This window comes from Silene latifolia, chromosome 8 (genome assembly GCF_048544455.1).
Source record: "Silene latifolia isolate original U9 population chromosome 8, ASM4854445v1, whole genome shotgun sequence".
Classification (NCBI taxonomy): Eukaryota; Viridiplantae; Streptophyta; class Magnoliopsida; order Caryophyllales; family Caryophyllaceae; genus Silene; species Silene latifolia.
Window position 1 is genome coordinate 103,353,467 of NC_133533.1, and position 10,446 is coordinate 103,363,912.

Genomic DNA, 10,446 nt, shown 5'->3' on the forward strand with positions numbered 1-10,446 from the left:
CTCACACTAGCCCCTAGATCACATAAGGCTTTGTTGATCGTTGTGTCGCCAATGGTACACGGTATTGAGAAGCTTCCCGGATCCTTTAACTTTGGAGGTGAACTCCCTTGAAGTATTGCACTACTCACCTTAGTGAAGGCGATAGTCTCAAGTTTCCGGATCGACTTCTTCTTTGTGAGGATATCTTTCATGTACTTTGCATAGGCCGGAACGTGATTGATTAATTCCGTGAAAGGAATTGAGACTTCTAAATTCTTCACAATTTCCATGAACTTTCCAAGTTGATCATCAAATTTGGGCTTGGCTTGACGACTTGGAAAAGGAAGTCTAACCACAATGGGCTCCTTCTCTTTGGCTTTGTCTTCATTTTTCTTTGAACTTTCTTCTTTTGATGATTCCCCTTCTTTGGGACCTTGCACCACAACTTCCTTCTCACTAGCTTTCACAACTTCATCCTCAACTTGCTCCTTCGGTGCTTCATATCTTGTACCACTTCTCAAGTGAATGGCACTAACCGTTTCATGTCTAGGGGGATTACCTTGAGGTGGTAATTGCCCCTTTTGTCTTTGTGAGCTTGAAGATGCTAGTTGAGTCAAATGTGTTTCCAATATCTTGGTGTGAGCTAGAATGTTGTTGATGGTGGTGTCTTTTGCTTGGCTATCTTTTTGCATTTGGGTGAAAAATTCTTGTTGATTCTTTTGCATTTGGAGGACCGCTTTTTGGACATCAAAACCTTGGTCATTTTGGTGATTGTATGGATTTTGATTTTGGTAGCCTTGGTTTTGATTGTAAAAGGGTCTTTGATTTTGATTTCTCATGGGTGGTGGAGTGTATGTTGTTTGAGGGTTTTGAACATTTTGGCTTTTGTATGAGAGATTTGGATGGAACTTGGTGTTTTCATTGTAAAAATTTGAATAAGGGGTACCACTTTTGTAAGCTTGGAAAGCATTAACTTGTTCGGTTGTTCCCCTACATTCACTTGAGTCATGACCCAAGGTTCCACAATTCTCACATATCCCGCTTGGGATTGATGAGGATGCCGTCATGGCATTGACATGATGCTTTGATGTTTTTGAGCTTTCATCAAGCTTAGCCATAGCTTGTTCAAACTTCAAGTTGATTGTGTCAATGTGAGCACTAAGTTGAGCACCCAATTGAGTAACGGTATCCACTTCATACTTTCCTCCTCTAGTAGCCTTGCGAGGCCTACTATATTGTGAATTATGGACCGCCATTTCCTCAATCTTGTTCCATGTTTGATTGTCATCAACTTCGGTGAACATTCCATTTGATCCCATATTGAGAATGTTCCTTGAATCTTCATATAAACCATTCCAAAATTGTTGCACTAAAAACCATTCGCTAAGTCCATGGTGAGGACATGAGCGACAAATACATTTGAACCGCTCCCAAGCTTCATACAAAGATTCTTCATCCCTTTGCTTAAAACCCGTAATTTGAGCTCTTAGCATGTTAGTCTTTTCCGGTGGGTAGAATTTTTTGTAGAAAGCTAGAGCTAGCTTCTTCCAAGAATCTATTCCAAGGGTGGCCTTATCAAGGCCCTTCAACCATTGCTTTGCGGTGCCGATTAACGAAAAAGGAAATAAGACCCATCTTATTTGGTCTTGAGTCACGCCCGTTTGAGAGATAGCTTCACAATAATCGCAAAAGGTTTCCATATGAGAATGAGGGTCCTCACTAGGCATTCCCCCGAATTGGCTCCTCTCAACTAGTTGGATGAAGGCGGACTTGGCAATAAAGTTTCCGGTAAGATGTTGTGGGGTAGGAGTACCATTTGGTAAAGCCTCCTCGGTGGGTATAGAGTGTGACGAGAATTTAGGCATTGTAGGTGGATTTTGTGTGGTATTGTTTAATGGGTTCTCTTCTCCTTCTATTGCGAAAGGATTGACAAACTCACTAGTGGGTTGAACAACTTCACCAACACCTCCCAAATTCCTCCTAACAAGTCTCCTATTATTCGTCAAGGTTCTTTCGATTTCACGGTCAAAAGGTAACAAATCTCTTTGTAACCTTCTAGACATGCAAAATATCAAACAACTAGAAAACAATTAGAACAAACCTTGAGGAGTTTTACTTCCCCAAGGTGAAAAAGACACAACTAAAAACAATAAAAGAAATCTTAAATCAATTAAACACCGTCCCCGGCAACGGCGCCATTTTTGATCGGAGCCATTTGGTGTTCACAATTAAGCATATGTGGTCGTTGGTCAATGGTCGATACAAAACACAATTTATACTCCACAAACAACTCTACAATTAGTAAAGAAGTAAGTAAAGGTCGGATCCCAAGGGACGGGTATTGAAATGAGAATTCTATTGTAACTAGTAGTGTCTAAGGGGTGTCACAAATTGGGTTGATGTAGAAGGTTACTAAACTAAAATAACAATGAAGATAAACTAACAAGGTAAATAAAATAAGAGGTGTAAACAATTGATTAAAGGCACTAGGGTGTCATGGGTTCATAGGGGATTCATGGGATATGATCATACAAACATGTTCTCAAATTATAAGCAAGCAATTATTGTTGTGATGGATTGAGTTGGATTATATCTTACAATCCTAGGAAAGTTTGGGTCCCGGAGCCGAATCGATTAGATTGTACAACACCTACAAGTCGACTTAATCTTTCCTACTCAACACATGCATGGTCTAACAAGACTCGAGTTGGGTTATGTCTTACAAGTCAAGTTGAAAGGATAGAAGATGATAGTAAATGCAAGGATTCATAGGCTTAGCATTTCATCAAATATAACATGTGCATGTATTAAGATCAAAACAAGCAAGCAAATAAGATATGAAAGCATATTAATTTAAGCATGAATCATTCCCCATGTTGGTTTCCCTAATCACCCATTAAACCCTAGCTAAGAGACTACTCACTCATTATCATATTGATCATGCTAGAAAGGTTGTCAATCATACTAACATAATGAAACATGATGAATAAATGAAAGTAATTAGCAATAATTAAAAAGAGATTAAGAGATTATACCTACTAATGATTCCAATAATAAAGATGCAAAGAATAATAGAAGAACTTGATGATTGATGGAAGGTTGTCAATCTCCCAATAAACCCAATAATCTTCTAATTACCCAAAATAAATGAAGAACAAGAGAGAGATTAAAGAACTAAAACTTGGATTAAACCTTGATTAATACTTGATTACAATATTGAAGAGAGATTTGATTGATACTAACTACTCTAATTATTGATAAGAAGAACATGCTCCTCTAATTAGACTAATGGGGTATTTATAGTGAAAATTAGGGAGGATGCATTAGGGTTAACTAAGGGCTAAACTAGTAATTACACTTTTTAAGTTGAGCAAGGAGACTCCGGTATTCTCCGAGAGAAGGGCTTCTCTTATCGTGGCTTGAAGAATGAAAACGTCTTTGTCATCGAAATCCGTGCGGATGGGAGTCGGGACGGCCGGATCTGGGCTGGAGAATCCGAGCGGATTCTTGGGCAAGACGCTCGGATTGGCGACGGGGAATCCGAGCGGATTCCTGTGAAGGACGCTCGGATTGGCGAGGGCGGACGGACGGATTGTGTACAATCCGTTCGGATTGTCTGGCAGCAGCTTTTCTTCTTCTTTTCTTCCCTTTTCTTCATGAATTCCTTGGGGATTTCCTTGGGGACTCAAGGATCCTTTCTCAACAATGCTCTTCTACTATGCTATGTACAAAGGCCTTCTAGTCTTGTCTCTCCTTGATGCTTGGTCATTGAATACGATCAATTTAGCCTCGTTTTGCCATGAAAATGCAAGATTCTTACTCCTTTCCTACCAAGGGATCAAAATCTCAAAGAATATGCAAAACAAAGAACTAAAGATAAGAAATGACCCAAATAAGCACTAAAAAGCATGGAAACAATGGTAATTCGGGGGCTAAATATGCGCCAATTATGGTCACATCAACACTGCTGTTGATACCGTCGTAAAGTATCAAAAATATTATTTATATTCTGAACTAAAACTATAGATAGTGATAGTAAGGGTCGAACCACAAGGAGGTAGGGAGTTATAGTTGTCTTAATTTTAGTCTAGGAAATTTAGGGGGTTTTGATTGAATTATAATTAAACTAAATGCAAATAAGTAAATAGGCAAATGAAACTGATGATGTAAACGATGATAAAAAGGATGCTAAGACGATCGGTTCATTGTAGCTACGACGACGCAAGTCCTAGGTAAATCTAAAATAATCACGTGAGACGGGAAAGTAATAAGTCCACTCGGTCCTTTCTTAACAGGTAGCATCTTTCGATCTCGCTACAGGTCCCTAAGTATCACTAACACTGACTCTCGCCCTGAAAAGTGTTTCCTAAGCCTAAATCTTACTTATCTTTTGATCTTAGTATAATTTAGTCGTTCAATTGGTAGTCTATTGCCCTCCCCTCTCTTTCGATCTATTGGGTCGGTTAATTCCTAAGTATTTAACAAATAGCCTCTCGATCTTTTACTAAATATTGCAATTAAATCAATTGAACAGTGCTGATTCTTACGTGATGCAGTCGATCGACTAGCTGGGCCAGTCGATCAACCAGGTTTTCAGTCGATCGACTATTGACATCAGTCGATCGACCAAACCCCGAAACAGGTCTACCTATTCTACGTCGTCTACGCCACAAATTCCATCACATATTAGCACGGGGTATTTAGCTACTCATATGAATGACAATAACAACAACAAATATGATAAAAACAATAACGGAATTCATAACTGAAATGATTAAAGCAATAAAAACGCAATAAAGAGATTAGGGTTGCGGGATTATAAACTAGCAATTCTAATTCTAATAAGCAAATAGGAGCGAAACTGAAATTAAGCAGGGAATTACCGAAATTAGAAGGCAAGAATAAATCCGGAAGCAAGAACTTTATTGAGAAATTAATGTACCGAAGCTAAACTAATGTGTGAGATCTAAACTAAGAATGAATGGAACTAGGTGATAATGAATGCTAATACAGAGAGAAAATGTTACGTTATATAGCAAAATAACGTAACACTTCCTAAAACTAATTACACCAATGGGCTTAAGCTAAATATCATCTTTAAATTCTCGTCATACTTGTGGAGTGGTCGACTGACCACTAGTTATGGTCGACCGACCAACAGTGCTGTATAGTAATGCATTCTGACGAATTCTGCAGCGCACGCTGATCTTAAAACAGCTGCCATTTCTTCGTTACTTATCGGAATAAAGCGATTCTCACGGCGTTGGAAAGCTAAGAGGATATAGCCATTTGAAGCAGGCTGCAATATCGTGAAGTGCTTCTTCACTTGTTAAACTCGTATGCACCCATGCTTTTGCTATCTTTAGGCCTTGAAATGCGCACCAAGCTCATTCCTCGAGCATCTACTTCATGTCAAGTGCTATGCTAAACACTTAGGGACGGATTTGGCTCATTTTTCTTTGAAATCTTCATATTTCTGCAATATCACACAAAAAGGAAGAAATACACGAAATAAGGGAAATAGTAGCATAAACTACTCAATTGAGCTCTGAAATGCGTGTGAAATGACGTGCAAAACATCATATATTAGACACGCATCAAACTTCCCCAAACCAAACCCTTGCTTGTCCCCAAGCAAAAACTAGACTCGATCTTAGAACCTAGGGAACGAGTTCAATCTCAGAGCGAAATGCAACATGTAAAGCCTAAACCAATTTAATGCTAAACTCAACAATCAACTAGTAATATGAATCATGCAAACGAGTTATAAAGATGTCAAAAACTGCTGAACCGTAAACTGTAAAGCCTTATCAATTCGGACTCTCACGGGTCGCTCATAACACACAATGAATACGGGTGAGTATATGTAAAAGATAGAAAGTAGTAATATTATAATGACTCTCACCTAACTACGACCTATAAGAACATGCCTGCAATCTAATATGAAAATGATCTCTACAACCGTACATACGCATTCCAACCATAAAAAACCATGACACATGCCGAGGTAATATGGGATATGTGAGGTAATGGGTAAGAAGGGGCTAAAATGAATTTGGATATGTGGAGTTAAAACCAAGCTAGCAACTAAAATCCAAATTATAATAAAATCCCAACTTCATACTCAATGTAGAACAATACAATATGGTGCCAATACGAAGCACAAATCTCACAACCTCCATAAAATTCAACTCCCCAAAGAATAATAATACCACATGGGAGCAATAATCGCCAAATGGTAAAGAATCAGATTATGCGATTTTTTTTCTCAAACTGCAGAGACCGGTCGACCGACCACTGGTACCAGTCGGTCGACCAAACATCGGCCTGCTCTCAATTTCTCATCTCTTTTTTTTTTCTTTTATTTTTTTTCTCTCTTTTTTTATATATTTTTTTTCTTTTTCTTTCCTTCTCAACATTTCACCAAAAATCATATGAGCAATATAACCAAATTGCAATAAGCACATTCCCAAAAACTACCAATACTAGGTCGGATAAGGTAAGCTAATTATAGTATGTAGATAATGGGACAAAAAGGCTAATTTGGCTATGTGGGGCTTATGGGTAAAATGAGAAAAGGGAACCTCTTCACATGTGTCAACAAACCACAAACCGAATGCGTACAGGTATTAAGCAGATTAAGTTCATATTTATGCATATTGATAAAACATGTCTCATAAGGAGTACTACTCACAATCTTATATGAACCGGTCATGAATGACACCAGTTATAGGCTCTAATAACTCAGAATGTAATGTAGATTGCCAAAATCAAAGCCAAGTTTCAAGTTCAGCAAATAATTTAACAAAAACTCGTAGACTATGCATATGATTCTATTAATAACATGTCAATTAGCAAGGCTTAGGCATAAACAGCTGAAAATGCAATGTCATCATTGAAATACTACTGTTCCGACTCGACCTAAATGCTAAAATAAACGTGCATTTTTTGAAATTTTTTGAATTTTTTTGAATTTTTTTGAATTTTCTGTATATATAAGAGAAATGAAAAAACAAATGCAAACTGAAATGCAATAAAAACATATGCAAATGAGACGCAAAACCCTTCCCCAAACCAAATCGCACAATGTCCCCATTGTGCAAAATCATGTATAAAGAAGCAAAGAAGAAGCTGGAATTTGCGTTATAATAACTAACTAAAACATGAAGAGTAAAGGGAACTCACAAGACTTAAGCGCGAACTGAAACCTCCCTAAACCAGCGCGAGCTAGGAGGCTTCGGCAGCCAGCAAAGCTACCAAAAAGGGTACCTGAAAGACAGATTAAATAGGCATCATTCGGAAATAAAAGCAAAAGGGCGGAAATTATATGCATAGAAACAATATGGAAGAAAACAAAGGTGAGAAAAAAAGGATAGAAAGAAGAACTCCCTAAAATTCCCGTTCACGCTCCATGAGACGACCAAACACGATCGCCAAAACAGATACCAGCAGCAAGAGGGATCGACCGACCACAAGGCGTGGTCGATCGACCATATGTCGAAGGAACAGTACTCTATGGAAGCTGCAATCCGGTCGATCGACCAAAAGGACCAGTCGATCAACCACTATACCTGAGCAGAAGCTTTGTTTTCTTCGAAATTAACTCAATAGATTGAGTTAATATGGTCTAGAACCTGCAAATGCACATAAATAACGTGCCCAAAATTCGCGCAAACCCAATAAAAGCAATCTATAGTCTTAAAGTCCTAAGCAAACCAAATAAAGTACGAAGTCTCGCAAACTAAAAGCGGAATTAGTCTTAAAACGCAATAAAATTATCTTAAAAACTCAAGCAATAAATAGTGTTCATCCGCGGAAGCTGCGGTCTATCTCCAACCAAGGCCTCTGGCTAGATGCAGTCGCCTCAGCAATACTAATCTCTGCAGATGGAGACCACCCATCTCCGTCATCTAGGCAACTCAATGGATCATCAGCAGCTCTAGCCCTCCATGCTCTAGTATCATCTGGCTCGTCGAACTCCAGATCATACTCTATGCCTCGCTCTGGCTTCTTCTTTCTCGGGCTATTCTCCGGCTCCGTATATATGCCATAGCTTAAACATCCCAGTCCGCCACGTTGAATGATAGGCTCCTTCATAACTGGAGCAACACACGGTTCTTCCTTCCCCAAACCATTTCCTGCAATAGTCAAAATAGTAGAATCTTCCTCCAACTTGCTCCCAATCTGGGGCGGAGGTGTTAGAGCTGGAATAGGGGTAAGAAATAGAGGTGGGACATCATCAATAATCACAAAACATACCTCATCTTCTGATTTCTGGAGTTGCTCAGGAAGTGGAAGCTTTATTGACAACTTAGCTCGCTCTTCTACTTCCCTCGTTGAAACACCCTTTGAATTAAGGACCTTGTCCTTATCAACACGTGGAAGCAACTTCATGGCTCGTGAAATGAACGACCCGTCAATAACTTGGCCCGAAGTATCACGTAAATCAACAATATCGAACTTGCGTATGTTCAAAACCTTCGTCACATCATCATTAGCTGTCGAATCTTGCAAATTAAATGATGGTTTTGCATTCTGTACTGGTACACCAGTCGATTGACTGGTTAGGTCGTTCGGTCGACCAACATGGCTGGTCGATCGACTTTCAAATGCCGCAATTCGACTTCTAACGCTGTTCTTCAGTTGTGGTAATTCAACCTCTTTTCTTCTCGAGTCATCTCCGTTAACTTCTGGGCTTACCCTTTCCAAAACAGGTTCTTCAGGGGTTGACCCACTACGGAAACGCATAGCATGTGCGGTCTCCGTGTATCGACGAGAAGATAGTTCAGCTATTCGAGACTCAATTGATTTCGTAAATGCTCCATATTCTTCATTCCTTTTGGCAGCTACAATAGTGAACTCTTGCATCATGGCTTTGATTTCCGCAATGGCTGTAGCTACATCATTATCCATGAGATGGCCTGTGGATAAGAGAAAACTACAAGAAGAGTGTAAAAAGAGTTTAAGGAACGGAAGTTCCTTAAACTAGAAAAAGAGTAAAACAAAAGAAAAACAACTAAAACTAGCGCTGCCTCCCCGGCAATGGCGCCAAAATTTGATACCGTCGTAAAGTATCAAAAATAATATTTATATTCCGACCTAAAACTATAGATAGTGATAGTAAGGGTCGAACCACAAGGAGGTAGGGAGTTATAGTTGTCTTAATTTTAGTCTAGGAAATTTGGGGGGTTTTGATTGAATTATAATTAAACTAAATGCAAATAAGTAAATAGGCAAATGAAACTGACTTAGGAAATCGGTGAAACCTTCTTTGTCATTTTGGGTAAGAACCTCTAAAGTGCGCATGTTAACTTGGATTTCAGCATTATCCGCATATTGTTTAGCAAACTCGATTGCGGCGTCGTCCCAAGTAGCGATTTTCTTGTGTTCTAGCGAATAGAACCATTGTTTTGGGATGGTGTCAAGAGATGAAGGAAAGATCCTTAAGAACATCTCGGGTTTAATGCCTTTGATAGACATGTAATCTTTAAAGGCACAGATATGGTTCAAAGGGTTTTCGTGCCCCTTGAATTTCGGGATATCCGTCATATTGAAGTTGGTTGGCAACTTGGAACTCACAGCCTCATATTTGCGATTGTTCTCCCTATAAATGTCATCCCCTTTGAGATACATCAATTGTTCCTCCAAGTATTATAGTCGTTTCTCAGCTGCAGTCATACCTATGGGAGGGTTTTCGTCACTGAAGTTGTTCACGAAGTCATCGGCTATTTCACCTTCTCGAGGAGGCATCCTCGTTTCTACGGCATATATTCGGCCCTCAATGGTGTCAAGGTGATCATTCACTTGGTCTTGAGTAACTTAGAGACGAGCTAGCGCGGCTAGGATTTGATCATTACCATTCTGGAGTTGGTTGAAGTTCGCGTCGCTTGTTTCAGGCATCTTGGGAAACTTAATAAGAGATCAACGACGAATCAAAACACGATCGATCATTCTAGCACACTTACTTGAAAAGAAATGTTTTGACTCATGAAGTGGGAGTGTGCCACTTGTGTCGGTGAGTTTTGAGGAAATGACAAAGTTTGAAAAATGTTGGTCCTAGTCAACTTTAGTATAGTTGTAGGAGTGGACTCGAAGTGAGGTTTTGAAATGGGTTTTGAGGCCCGAATTTTGACTCGACAATTGGACAGAGTTTCGGCTGGTTCTGCGCTAATATTAGGCCCAAGTTTTGAAATTTTACATTTTAAAGAAGGATTTTGTTTTTACAAAAATCGTCATGGTTTTGTTTAGAAAATGGTGATCACGTATGGTACAAACAATATAAAAGCATTATAAGGGATGATGAGTGCATTTAGAAGGGTTTTGGTTTAAAGGGTGGGTTGCCATACCGAACAATCAGACCCGAAGTCTGTGGAGAGGCTCGTACCAAACAAGAGTAAGGCCGATTCCTAGTCCATTTCCTCAAGTAGTGAAAGTCCTTGATACAAACAAGAGTAAGTACCATGGTAT

General features: G+C 39.2%; 1 non-coding gene across 1 annotated transcript; it reads left to right on the top strand.

Annotated features, from left to right (window-relative positions):
• Positions 1–1,365: 1,365 nt before the first annotated feature.
• LOC141597681 (small nucleolar RNA R71) lies at positions 1,366–1,472 on the top strand. Its single transcript, XR_012522903.1, has one exon. It is a non-coding gene; the product is annotated as a small nucleolar RNA R71 (small nucleolar RNA).
• Positions 1,473–10,446: the final 8,974 nt, after the last annotated feature.